Here is a 14660-nt window from a genome sequence, read left to right on the forward strand (position 1 = left end):
TGGCCAGGGCTCACCAAGGTAGATGAGGGGTCAGTCCCTCTGTGGACTCCTGTTTGGAGCCCAGCTTCCCACTCAATTTCTCAACTGTCCTTGCCACAGGAGTTATTTAATAATGCACTTAACAGAAAGTAACCCCGGATATGAGGACACCTGATCCCAAATGAACCTTAAATAGGAAGTCCTATCCTGTTTGTACACGGCTGCTCTTGCTATAGGAGGCCCGGGACAACAGACTGCTGTCTGGCCTCTCTGGTCACTCTGCCTACCTTGAGGATCTGTAAGTAACATAAAACTTCAACTTTCACATTGAGTTTTCCACGCTGAAGCTGTGCCCCCAATCTGACCTGTGACTCTCAGGCCATCTCAAAGGGACTTGGCAGGTAAATGCCTTGCTGTGCACTTCTGTCTGAACCTTTGGTGGCTGCAGGGGGCCGCGGCTACCAGCTAAGTTAATAGAGAAACTAAAGGAATTTCCTTCTAAATACACCTGTCCCACTTGACGTGTCCAACAGAGGCAATAATCGCTCCTTAGAACATTCTTTTCTTTTCAGAGAAGCCTCTCCAGGTCCTTGGCCTGTTTTTCAATCAGGTTATTTGTTTCCTGCTGCTGAGTTGTTTGACTTCCTTATGTATTTGGTTATCTACCCCTTCCACCACTACAGTTTACACATATGTTCTCTTGTGTTCTGGGTTGCCTTTTCATCCAGTGGCTTGTTTTGGCTGTGCAGATGCTTCAGCGTTCAGTGCAGCCCCATCTGTCTCTTGTCCCTTTCACTGCCTGTGACTTTGGTGTCATAGCCAAGAAATGGTTACCTGAATCAGTGTCAAAGCTTTATCTTCATATGTTCCTCTCGTAATTGTATGGTTTCACATCTATGTTTAGGTCATTAAATTTTGAGTTGATTTGTGCATATAGTATATGATAAAGGGCCACATATATAAGAACATCAAATTATAAGTTGGTATACAGTAGATACATATCATGTTTAATTCTGATTCATATCTCAAAAGAGCTGGAAAGACGTTTTTGGCTATAGATGAATTTTTTACCTCTATATCACTGGGCTCATTTCACCTATAGGCTGACAGGGTGATAGTCCATTTCACACTGACCCCTACAGGAGTCTACTCACTCCATAACATCATGAGGGTGGTAAAGCCTTTGACGCCTGCAACAAACGGCTCTTCACTTGATAGGAATTCATGCCTGCTGCCACAGTCTAGACCTACAGAGGGTAGTGGGGCCATCTGCAGAAAATGAGACATTTGTTAATTGAACTTACTGAACAAAAGCACTGCTGTTATCCTTTGCTTGAATATTAAAAGGTACATATTTAATGAAGTGAGAAACAGGAAGAAGATGCCAGGATCCTGATTATCAGCATCTTCTCCAACCCAGCACAGACACTACACATAGAGATTCACACTAGAGTGAAAGCTGGGAGAGCAGAGGAGGAAAAGAGGGACATGGAGACCAGTGGGTCCCACACAATCTCCAACGAAACGCACACCTCCGCTCACTCCGAAGGTTCGAGGCTCCTTGTCTCTGAGCCTCGTCCCTGCAGAGCTATAAGTCCAGGCTAACTCTTCACTCCCCACACACCCACTCCTGTTCTCCCTCCTCCAGGTCACCCCGGCCATGAGGACCCTCGCCCTCCTCGCTGCCACCGTACTCCTGATGGTCCTGCGGGCCCAGGCGGAGCCACTCCAGGCAAGAGCTGACGAGCTCGCAGCCCAGGAGCAGCCTGGAGCAGACGCTGAAGAAGCATCTGTTTCCTTTGTATGGGAGGAAGGCGCCACACGTCAGCTTTCAGGTGAGAGAGGCCAGCACGCAGAGCTGCAGAGTCTGGAGGGACAAACATGAAATGGGCTCTGGAATCGAGTCTCAGTGGTGGACGTCACTGAGGTGGCTTTACTTAGCAGCTCTGGGTCCTGATATTCTCATCTATAAATCGAATAGAGAGCCAAGTAAGTGTAACAGACTTGAGGTTGCTCTGCCTGTTGAGCAGTCATTCTTTTATTCCTTTGCTTTTTTTATTTTTTTATTTTTTTTGTACTTTTAGTAGAGATAGAGTTTCACCACGTTGACCAGAATAGTCTCGCTCTGTTGACCTCGTGATCCACCTGCCTCGGCCTCCCAAAGTGCTGGGATTACAGGCGTGAGCCACCGCGCCCGGCCTATTCCTTTACTTTTCAAGTAATATTTTCACTTTAGAAAGAAACAAAAGTAGAAAATAAAGACTTGAATCCAGGATACGTCTGTGAAATTCAGTAGGTTTAAGATAGGAAGAGACAGTCTGAATAGTTCTTTCTGGATTTAAACAAGGGGACTTAATTATAAAGAGAATATTTTGCTGTATCTTTAAAATAGTTTTTAAAAAGCAGAGCCAAGCCAAAGAGTGTGTTCGGCTGTGTGTGTAATGTCGTAGAAGCCCAGAAATGAGAGCAAAAGAGAATGAGTGAATCGACTCCTGTGTGACCAGCACTGCTGTGTATTTTTCCTATTGACTGAGGTTGCTCGTGCTACTGGCCCTAACGCAGCCAACACTACCTATCAGTCAGCATGTGACTTCCCAACATTCCCTTTACCACCCACTGTGGACCTTGGTGATCAATTTCTCATTCTCTCTGTGCTTCCGCAGGCTCAGGGAGAGTCTCATGCTGCATTTGCAGATTTGGAGGCTGCCATTCCAGAGAACGTGAAATTGGGTTCTGCTTTGGTGGTAGAAGATGCTGCTGCTGAGCTTGTAGATGAAAATAAGCTCACAACTTTTTTTGAGCGTTAAAGACATCCTTGTTACTCCTATATTGTGTCCTCAGTTTCCTTTCCTCATCCCAAATAAATGTCTTCTAACAAGCTCTCTGTGTTTACGCCTCTTTAATGTGTGATGTGTGTCTATGTTAACATACTTGGGATACACATAGCAGAAACCTAAATCAAATTTTCACACAAAATAAAATTCCTAATTCTAGGAATTTGAAACAGGAACTTGGGCTTCAGACCCAAACTGAAACGAAGGTCCAGATGACAACAGCGGTCTCCCCATCCACTGCTCTGCCTTTTCACTCGGCCTCACTTTTTCTGGATCCATGGTGTCAAAGAACTCCCATGTGCTGGGCAAATAATCAGTGTCACTGTAAAGTTCATGCAGTCACAAAATCATTCCTTCTCAGGAAAAAAATCACCATCCTCTGTGCTAAAGAATTGGAGACCATTCTTTAAACAATCCCAAATTATACATCTGCCTTTTAAGACATCGGGTTACCTGAGATCCATTGAAGCAGCTTTAAGAGGGAAACGGGTGGTTAGCAAAGACGGGCTGCGTGGAACGGAAAGCGAAGCAGCCCACGCTGAGAGGTATCATTAAACACAGCTCCAGCCACGTCTATTAAGACCTAGATTCCACACCCATAAAGTCGTCTCCACTCCTAGAACACGCACATGCACAAATGCTCCACGCACTCTGCAGCCTGCACTCTCCTGCCTTGCCTTAAAGCTGCTCAGAACCTGATTCTGCTTGGAAAATACAGCCTCAAAGGGGCAATGAGAAAAATAAAGAGACAAAAAACATTTCATCAGAAACCTTCAGTTCCTGTTGCTGCTGCGGAGCGTTGAGTCTCTGATACCCCAAATATCTGGCACATCAGTGGGGGAGCAGGAAAGGAGGTCTGGGGAAAGGGAATGAACCAGGAGCGCCCTCTGAGATGCTCAGAGCATTTGCCCGGGAGGCCACAGCGCCCCCTGCTGTCCCGCCTCCACCTGCAGCCTCCCCACCAGGCACAGCACACCTGGGGTCTGCACCTTCCTGGGCCTGTCTTCCTCCTCCCCTCCAAGAGGACAGGGTCACTGCCTATCCCCAGTGTCTCTGAGGGCCAGGCTGGCATCTTGCTGGAGTGACATGATCCTTCCGTCTGTCTGTCCTTTTTTTTCCTCCTCTGACTCCCACTGACCCTGAGCACTTGTCCAACGTGTTCTGCAAACGGCCTTTCAGGACAGGACCACACAGCCCGGGGAGGAGTCCAGCGTGAGCCTCTCGTATTTACTCTGGATCTGGTCGTTGTAACTGGTGAATTCAAAACACTCATTTGACAAAGAAACTATATTCCAGCCATGGCTATTTGTAGCGGGGTGGTCACTAGTAAAATTTCCCAAGGAGTTTGAGTGGGACAGAGAGATTACAGGTTTCACAAAAAGAGACAGTGTTTCGAATGGATCATTCACCTTTCGTGATTAAATCATCTTACGGCACAGATAGTTCTGTGACCACCAACACCAACCACAAATGCCCAGATCCCAGACGGAAGGAGCAGGTGATCGCCACATCCACCTCATGCAGATTCTGAGCAGGTCTTGGCCCGGGACTGGGGCTCTGCCTGTCCCTAGAGGCAGCCCAGGAGTCCCACTGAGACATTGCACAGCTGGGGAACCCAGTACAGATCTCAGGGAGTAAAGATGGGTCTATGTCTGACAGAGAAATGGTCCCAGCTCTACCTCTTCTTTACACAGGGCAGGACACATATTAAGATTGAGAGCAGAATGGCCAGGTGACCTTCCTTGGGTTCCTGTGACTGCCACTGACTTCAAGTCACATGCTCCTTGCTCAAACTCTGCATATTGCTGCTAACTGTCCACTGAGCCGGGCTGACCCTGTCTCACGGCTTCTGCAATTCACCCAGAACTCCACCTGCCTTGCACCCCAGGTCCTGTGATCTCTGCCAAAACTTCCCTTTGTCACTGAGGGCTATGCTGACTTCTCAATTATAAATGGCAACTAGTTCCCTCTGGAAATCTCAATCCCCTTCTCTCATTTTAAACTGTAGAATTTCACACCATCTCACATTCTGTACATTTCACCTGCTTTCTGTAACATTTGCCTCCCTGCTCCAGAAAGTGAGCTGCATGTGTCCAGCAGTTGGGCCAGGCTCAGTGGCTCACCCTGTAATCCCAGCACTTTAGGAGGCCAAGGCAGGTGGATCACCTGGGGTCAGGAGTTTGATACCAGCCTGACCAACATGGAGAAACCCTATCTCTACTAAAAATACAGAATTAGCCTGGTGCAGTGGTGCAAGCCCGTAATCCTACTTACTGGGGAAGCTGAGTCAGGAGAATTGCTTGAATCTGGGAGGCAGAGGTGGCAGTGAGTCTAGATTGTGCCACTGAACTCCAGCCTGGTCCACAGGAGTGAAACTCTGTCTTAACATAAAACAGAAGAAGAAGAAGACTACCACGAAGACCATAGGTGGCCCTCCCAAAGAATGCCCAGGTGTGAATTCAAACTGGCTAAAAACACTGCAGCCCAAACCCAGACTGCAGTTGCACATTGGAGCCTCACGTGCAGAGACAGCTTGCAGAATGATCATGGGCTCATGGATGTGCATGTGCTCTGGTGTATAAGGGTTGTGGATGGAAACATCCCACACCACTGAGGAAAACACAGCCCAAGTTTTCGCTGAATGCTCCTCTCAAGCCTGAAGACCCACAGGGCTGACAGCCTGTGTGACAGCAGCAGTAAGGCGAATACCCAGACCCCCACATCCCTTCATGGGTGGACACCCGGAAAGGCCACCCCCATGGGAACAGTCATTTGTTTCAGACAACAGTGCCCCTGCCCAAGGAGTCATCAAGGGAAGCAATGGCCTTGCTGGAATTGGAGACACCAAGGACCCTCGTCTTGACTGTGGGGTCAGGAACAAACCAGCCTCTCCTCACTGCTGTAGGATACTCCTTACTCCTCACTGCTGTGTTCCCCACCTCAGCACACGGTGCTGCTTTTCGGCACATACTCCGACCCTTGCCATACCCCTTCCTTAGCTCAGCCTCTGTTGGGTGCTCTGCAGATGACCCAATGCAATGGTATTTTGCTGAGATCACCATTGGTCTTCAGTGTGACCCCATGAGCTCTACCTCCAATAGCAAGGAAACCAAAGGGCCTAGGTCAGATCGTGAGGCTGCCCTACAAGTTAGGGAAAACATACGGACTTCTGAGACTTATGTGTAACAGCACCACAGCCAAATCTAACCGGCTCTCCCAGTAATGGCTCTCTCATGTGTTACTGAGAAAATGTCTGTGAATTGGAATGTTCTGTGTGCAGAAGGCTGGTCCAGGTTTGACTTCTGCAGGTCACTGGATGTTCCCGCAACCTTCAAACCTTCCCCACGTACACACCACCCCTTCTCATTTTTCCTCTATACTCACATCCACTGGTTTCTTACAGGGCACCTACTAACGCCCTAGAAACTAAAACCATTTCCTGTTCCCACTTAACCAAATAGCCGTAATTTGTGCCTCTGCTGGGATGAGACCAGTGCCCATTTCCTCAAATGGTGAAATTCCTGGGCAGCTGTAGGTCAGGAACTCACTGCTTCCTCAGAGTGACAGCCGACCCCACTGTTCTGGAACAGTGACCACCCCTAATCAGACACGAGACGCCTCATCCCTAGTTAAGATTACAGAAAACACTTTAACTCTTACTCACAGACAGTTGTTTAGTCCTGAAGCATCTCACTGCCAGGAAGGAGGTAACTGTTCCCCCTAGGAAACCATGTGCTGCGTGCACGTGCTCAACTCAGGAGAGTCCAACAAACCCGACCCGCTCTCCAGCCTCACCCAGGTGTTCACCACATCTCCGCTTGGCTGAATGGCTTTGGTGTGTTTTTATGGTTAGACCCCAGGGCCTGCAGAGGTTGACTGAGAACAAAATCCCAAATCCTCCCCACTGTGTAGGCTGGTGCTTTTTCCCTAGTCTTTACAGAGTGTACACTCTAACAGGCCAGCTGGCCCTTCCTGGTGGCTTTAAACATTCCCTGGGTCCAGGTAGTTCAGCCTCAGCTACCAGCATAGGCATCACAGGGTCAATGTCTTAGGAGTCGTGGAGAATCCATAGGTGGTCGCTGCCTGGGCCTGGCCAGGGCTCCCCAAGGTAGACGAGGGGTCAGTCCCTCTGTGGACTCCGGTTTGGAGCCCAGCTTCCCACTGAATTTCTCAACTGCCCTTGCCACCGGAGTTATTTAATAACGCACTTAACAGAACAACCCCCGGATATGAGGACACCTGATCCCAAATGAACCTTAAATAGGGAGTCCTCTGCTGTTTGTACACGGCTGCTCTTGCTACCGGAGGCCTGGGACAACGGACCGCTGTCAGCCCTCTCTGGTCACTCTGCCTAGCTTGAGGATCTGTAAGTAACACAAAACTTCAACTTTCACATTGAGTTTTCTACGCTGAAGCTGTGCCCCCAATCAGACCTGTGACTCTCAGGCCACCCCACAGGGACCCAGCAGGTGAATGCCCTGCTGTGCACTTCTGTCTGAACCTTTGGTGGTTGCAGGGGGCCGCAGCTACCAGCTAAGTTAATAGAGAAACTCAAGGAATTTCCATCTAAATAACCTGTCCCACTTGACATATCGCATAGAGGCAATAATCGCTCCCTAGAACACTCTGCTCTTGTGAGAGAAGCCGCTCCAGGTCCTTGGCCTGTTTTTCAATCAGATTATTTGTTTTCTGCTGCTGAGTTGTCTGACTTCCTTAACTATTTGGATATCTACCCCTTTCTTCACTACCGTTTGCACATATGTTCTCTCGTCTTCTGCGTTGCCTTTTCATCCAGTGGCTTGTTTGTTTTGGCCGTGCAGATGCTTCAGCGTTCAGTGCAGCCCCATCTGTCTCTTCTCCCTTTCACTGCCTGTGCCTTTGGTGTCACAGCCAAGGAATGGTTACCTGCATCAGTGTCAAAGCTTTATCTTCGTATGTTCCTCTTGTAATTTTATGGTTTCACATCTATGATTAGGTCTTCATGACATTTTGAGTTGATTTGTGTATATAGGATATGATAAAGGACCACATGTATGTGAACATCAAATAATTAGGTGGTATACAGTAGATACATATCATGTTTAATTCTGATTCATATCTCAATAGAGCTAGAAAGAAGTTTTTGGCTGTAGATGAACTTTTTACCTCTGTATCACTGGGCTCATTTCACCTATAGGCTGACATGGTGATTGTCCATTTCACACTGACCCCTACAGGAGGCTACTCACCCCATAACTCCCTGAGGGCGGTAATGCCTTTGACGCCTGCAACAAACGGCTCTTCACCTGATGGGAATTCATGCCTGCTGCCACAGTCTAGACCTATGGAGGCTAGTGGGGCCATCTGCAGAAAATGAGACATTTTTTTCCCTGAACTTACTGAACAAAAGCACTGCTGTTATCCTTTGCTTGAATATTAAAAAGTACATATTTAATGAAGTGAGAAACAGGAAGAAGATGCCAGGATCCTGATTATCACCATCTTTTTCAACCCAGCGCAGACACTACACATTCACTCTAGCCTGAAAGCTGGGAGAGCAGAGGAGGAAAAAAGGGACATGGAGACCAGTGGGTCCCACACAATCTCCAACGAAACACACACCTCTGCTCACTCCAAAGGTTCGAGGTTCCTTGTCTCTGAGCCTTGTTCCTGCAGAGCTATAAGTCCAGGCTAACTCCTCACTCCCCACACATCCACTCCTGCTCTCCCTCCTCCAGGTCACCCCGGCCATGAGGACCCTCGCCCTCCTGGCTGCCACCGTACTCCTGATGGTCCTGCGGGCCCAGGCGGAGCCGCTCCAGGCAGGAGCTGACGAGCTCGCAGCCCAGGAGCAGCCTGGAGCAGACGCTGAGGAAGCATCTGTTTCCTTTGTATGGGATGAAGGTGCCGCACGTCAGCTTTCAGGTGAGAGAGGCCAGCACGCAGAGCCGCAGAGTCTAGAGGGACAAACAGGAAACGGGCTCTGGAATCGAGTCTCAGTGGCGGATGTCACTGAGGTGGCTTTACTTAGCAGCTCTGGGCCCTGATATTCTCATCTATAAATCGAATAGAGAGCCAAGTAAGTGTAACAGACTTGAGGTTGCTCTGCCTGTCGAGCAGTCATTCTTTTATTCCTTTGCTTTTTAAATAATGCTTTCACTTTAGAAAAAAAACAGAAGTAAAAAATAAAGATTTGATTCCAGGATATGTCTGTGAAATTCAGTAGGTTTAAGATAGGAAGAGACAGTCTGACTAGTTCTTTCTGGATCTAAGCAAGTGGACTTAATTACAAGGAGAATATTTTGTGCTATCTATAGATCAGTTTTGAAAAGGCAGAGCGAAGCCAAATAGCATGTTCAGCTCTGTGTGTAATGGGGCAGAAGCACAGAAATGAGAGCATAAGAGAATGAGTGAATCGAATCCTGTGTGACCAGCACTGTTCTGTGTATTTATTCCTATTGACCGAGGTGGCTCATGCTACTGGCCCCATTGCAGCCAACGTTACCCATCAGCCAGCATGTGACTTCCCAAGATTCCCTTTACACCCATTTGGTGATCAATTCCTGGTTCTCTCTGTGCGTCCGCAGGCTCAGGGAGAGGCTCACGCTGCTTTTGCAGAGGACTACTCTGCTTTCCCGGAGAACGTCACGTTGGTTACTGCTCTTTTGGTCGTAAAAGATGCTGCTGCTGAGCTTGCACATAAAAGTAAGCTCACAGTTTACTTTGTGAGTTAAAGACATCCCTGTTTCTCCTCTACCCTGTCCTCTGTTTCCTTTTCTCATCCCAAATAAACGCCTTCTAACAAGCTCTCTGTGTTTACGCCTCTTTAATGTGTGATGTGTGTCTATGTCAACATACTTGGGATACACATAGCAGAAACCTAAATCAAATTTTCGAACAAAATAAAATTCCTAATTCTAGGTATTTGAAACAGGAATTTGGGCTTCAGACCCAAACTGAAACGAAGGTCCAGATGACAACACCAGTCTCCCCATCCACTGATCTGCCTTTTCACTCGGCCTCACTTTCTCTGGATCCGCTGTCAAAGAACTCCCATGTGCTGGGCAAATAATCAGCGTCACTGTAAAGTTCATGCAGCCACAAAATCATTCCTTCTCAGGAAAAACCACCATCCTCTGTGCTAAAGAATTGGAGATCATTCTTTAAACAATTCCAAATTATACATTTGCCTTTTAAGACATCGGGTTACGTGAGATCCACTGAAGCAGCTTTAAGAGGGAAACGGGTGGTGAGCGAAGACGGGTTGTGTGGAACGGAAAGTGAAGCAGCCCCCACTGAGATGTCTCCTTAAACACACCTCCAGCCACGTCTACTAAGACCTGGATTCCACACCCATAAAGTCGTCTCCACTCCTAGAACACGCACATGCACAAATGCTCCACGCACTCTGCAGCCTGCACTCTCCTAGCTGCTCAGAACCTGATTCTGCTTGGAAAACACAGCCTCAAAGGGGTAATGAGAAAAGTAATGAGACAAAAAACATTTCATCAGAAACCTTCAGGTCCTGTCGCTGCTGAGGAGCGCTGAGTCTCTGATACCCCAAATATCTGGCACATCAGTGGGTGAGCAGGAAACCAGGTCTGGGGAAAGGGAATGAACCAGGAGCGCCCTCTGAGATGCTCAGAGCATTTGCCCGGGAGGCCACAGCGCCCCCTGCTGTCCCGCCTCCACCTGCAGCCTCCCCACCAGGCACAGCACACCTGGGGTCTGCACCTTCCTGAGCCTGTCTTCCTCCTCCTCTGCAACAGGACAGGGTCACTGCCTATCCCCAGTGTCCCTGAGGGCCACGCTGACATCTTGCTGGGGTGACATGCCCCTTCCTTCTCTCTGTCCTTTTTTTCTTCTCCTCTGATTCCCATTGACCCTGAGCACTTGTCCAACGTGTTCTGCAAACGGCCTTTCAGGACAGGACCACACAGCCCGGGGAGGAGTCCAGAGTGAGCCCCTTGTATTTACTCTGGATCTGGTAGTTGTAACCGGTGAATTCAAAACACATGTTAGACAAAGGAACTATATCCCAGCCATGGCTACTCGTAGCAGGTGGTCCCTGGTAAAATGTCTCAAGGAGTTTGAGTGGGACAGAGAGATTACAGGCTTCTCAAAAAGAGACAGTGTTTAAAATGGATCATTCACCTTTCTTGATTAAATCATCTTATGTTCCAGATACTTCTGTGATAAGCAACACCAACCACAAATGACCTGACCCCAGGAGGAAGGAGCAGGTGTTCCCCCCATCCACCTCATGCAGATTCTAAGCAGGTCTTTGCCCGGGACTGAGTCTCTGCCTGTCCAAAGAGGCAGCCCAGGAATCCCATTGAGACATTGCACAGCTGGGGAACCCAACACAGATCTTAGGGAGTAAAGATGGGTCTATGTCTGACAGAGAAATGGTCCCAGCTCTACCTCTTCTTCAGAAAGGGCAGGACACACATTAAGATTGAGAGCACGATGGCCAGGCAACCTTCCCTGGGTTCCTGTGACAGCCACTGACTTGAAGTCACGTGGTCCTTGCTGTAACTCTGCATATTGCTCCTAACTGTCCACTGGGCCGGGCTGACTCCATCACGTGGCTTCAGCACTTCACCCAGAACTCCACCTGCCTTGCACCCAGGTCCTGGGGTCTCTGTCAAAACTTCCCTATGCCACTGAGGGCTATGCTGATTTCTCAATTTTAAACTGCAACTAGTTCTTCTCTCATTTTAAACTGTAGAATTTCACACCGTCTGACATTCTGTACATTTCACCTGCTTTCTGTAACGTTTGCCTCCCTGCTCCAGAAAGTGTGCTGCATGTGTCACTCATTGTCAGAGCACAGTGCACAGACGACTCCCTAACAGAGGGTAGGAAATCAGTAAATTCTTTATGATTAAGTTAATTTATCATATCTAACATCATACCTTATTACAAAATGACATTGCTATTATAAAACTTCATAGAATAAGCCTGACACCTATGGGGAAAAGGCAGCTCCTCTGTCTAGTCCATACAACAGCATTTCTCTAAAAGTCATTTAAAACTAACATGGAATACCATGGGTAAAACACGGCTTCGTGGAGCATTACTACTTTCTAATGAAGAAACTAGCCATTTTTACCTGTAGTGGCAAGAAAACAGTTCATGATATATCTTTAACTGAAACGTACAAGATATTAGCATTTTAATACATTAAAAAGAAGAGGTAAGCAGTATTCTAGATAAAGGAAATGGCATTGGGACAAGAAATATGCAGGGTCAAAGTCCACTAAAGTTAGAGGAATTACTGTTGCAACAGAGAAGAATGAAGCAGAATTCAGGCTGAGGTGCTGAGAAACATCCATGGATCCAAGGGAAGGGGGCAGATGATGGAGCATCCCGTCCTCCACTGGGAGCACCACCTGTGGCTTCTGCTACTACAGCCCAGGGTGGGCAATGACAGCTGCAAACCCTAGGGACAGAGAAAGCAGGGAGAGGTGCGAGGGTCTCCAGACAAGCAGGGCCACTTGCTCAGCCTCAAATAAGACCCAGGAAGAATTATCTAAAAAAATACTCTGTATGTACACTGAAGACTTACCAGGCATTTTAAATAACCCACACCTGTGATCAAACCATAAAGAATAAGTCAGAGGTGGGCCACGTTTTCAAAATGTGATTATCCCAGGACACAGCGTCCCTGTCTCACGGCAGGGCTTCCATAGTGCGGTTCTGAAGCCCTCCAGGGCATGGAAGCGCAGCGGAAAGGGTGCCTGGCCGATTCATTTCCACTCACCCACTCCTGTTCTTAAGCCCTCATCCTCACGATGTGAAGCTGTGTCTAGAACATCCCAGGAAGCTTCCCATCCACAAGTTCCAGTCCAAACTCACTTGCCGTTCCCAACGTTGACAACCTTCCTGCCTGTGAGCGCAGTCCACACGGTGTCCTACTGAACGTCTTCACGTTTCCTCTCCACACTGGAATTTGCTCTCTCACCTCCCTCCTTGCCCCAGTCCTGTCCTCCTTTAAGGAGGACATGAAGCCTCTACAGTTCCACAGGGTCACGTGACTTCATTTGGACACTTAACTGGGGACGCTTCTTCTGCCATGTCACTTGACTTTAGTTAGGCACTTACTGGGAACAACTTTTTTGGAGCCAGGGACAGGTGGAAGACAACTTTTCCATGGAGGGGCTGGGGATGGTTTTTGGAATGAAACTGTTCTACCTCATATCATCAGGCATTAGTTAGAATCTCTTAAGGAGCACACCACCTAGGTCCCTCGCACTCACAGGTCACAACAGGGTCCACACTCCCATGAGAACCGAATGCCACTGCTGATCTGACAGGCAGTAATTGTCGCTTGTCCACGACTCACCTCCTGCTGTGGGGCCCAGTTCCTAACAGGCCACACGGATCGACACTGATCCTGAGCCCAGGGGTTGGGGACCCATGCCAGAAAAATGAAGAGATTTGGAAAAGGGTGACTGGGATTCCAACCTATCTTTGCTGATGATGAATCATTATCATTGGAGGCAACATTTTGATCCTATGGACCAAACTATGGTATTCTTTAAAATAAAAACACTAATGTGTTCTTCCCTTTTATGATGGATTGAAGGCAGCATTGTGTGACGTCATAGAAGTGTTATTAATTGGATAATTCCTGTAGGCCAGACAGTATTCTCAAAATGCATAAAGATTTACTGTATTAATATTGGCTAATATGAATTGATGGTACTAAGAAATACTCATCTGTTATGACTAATAGTCACATTAATCCTTTTACTCCATTATCATTACAATTTTTTTCAGAAATATACATTGAAAAGAAAAATGAGCATTAGATTATTTACCTTAATCAAAGTCAAAAGTGATTGAGCAACAAGGCTGATGCAAATTCCATACACTTCATTCATGCCCTGTACTCTCTATTTCTCAGAATTCCGCAGTGCCGGCTTCTGTAAGTTCCTTGGCTATTGGTGTTCTGAGCCTAGAACCTGACAGCAGCTGATGCTCCAGGGATACTTGCTGACTGAGAGTCTTACGTGAGCATCACAGACTCTCCTTGGCATAGGCCCTTGTAAAGCCCCTCCTTTTGGGATTGCATGTGAAACACCTGGAATCTGATCTTTTGGTCCACACCCTTTAAGTAGATGCAGTCAAGTTTATTACCAGACGCCATCAGTCTGAATTCCCATTGATCCTCATTATTGAGTAAAAAGATTTATTGCTCTCAGGAAATGGTGGCCTGGATTACTGTTGACTTCTCCACACACTGTGCTCTCAGATAATGATATGGCCAGAAGCATGCACCCATCTGCATCTACAGGTGCATGAGATTGTAGCAAGAACAGGTCCCCAAGAGTGTGATTCATCTTGGGGTCCAGCCCTTCCTATCCAGAAGCAGGATCTGAATGTCTCTAAGGAGGAAAGAGACATGGACTCCCAGGGTGTACAAGTCAGTCCGGTGCAAGACCAGAGATGAGAGGCTTCGGATATGGAATTCTGTGTTTACACTGAAATGTGTGTCCTTTGGGGAGAACTGAGGCACAGCACAGTGGAACAGAAGAGGAGCTGAAACAGACCACACAGAGTACCTTTGTGGCCCCAAAGTCACTTTGAAATTTTTGTGCTCTAACAGCTCTATCAATGGCGCTGTTTCCTACATATATTCTGGGCCTCTGTATGTGTCATTCATATGCCCAATTGGTACAGATCCTGATAGCCCTCCCTGGGACGGCACAGCCTCCTCAGGGTGAGTGGCAGCAGATGGAAAGGCCACCCTGACTCACAGCACAGAGCATAAACTAACACGTGCAAGACTGAATTTTACAAGGTCAGGTGGGAAAGACACAAAACTCAGAAATTGACAAAGAAAATTTAAATCTACATAAA

The 14660-nt window shown here is 47.6% G+C and overlaps 2 long non-coding RNA genes across 2 annotated transcripts in view; one reads left to right on the plus strand and one right to left on the minus strand.

Annotated features, from left to right (window-relative positions):
- LOC141580885 (uncharacterized) overlaps positions 1–14660 on the minus strand; it is a 135065-nt gene that overhangs the window by 96453 nt on the left and 23952 nt on the right. The gene's annotated exons all lie outside the window — the stretch shown is intronic.
- Positions 7078–9599, plus strand: LOC104650356 (uncharacterized). The gene is made up of 3 exons (XR_012513329.1): positions 7078–7179; positions 8531–8717; positions 9380–9599. It is a non-coding gene; the product is annotated as an uncharacterized LOC104650356 (long non-coding RNA).

Source organism: Saimiri boliviensis, chromosome 13 (genome assembly GCF_048565385.1).
Source record: "Saimiri boliviensis isolate mSaiBol1 chromosome 13, mSaiBol1.pri, whole genome shotgun sequence".
Lineage (NCBI taxonomy): Eukaryota > Metazoa > Chordata > Mammalia > Primates > Cebidae > Saimiri > Saimiri boliviensis.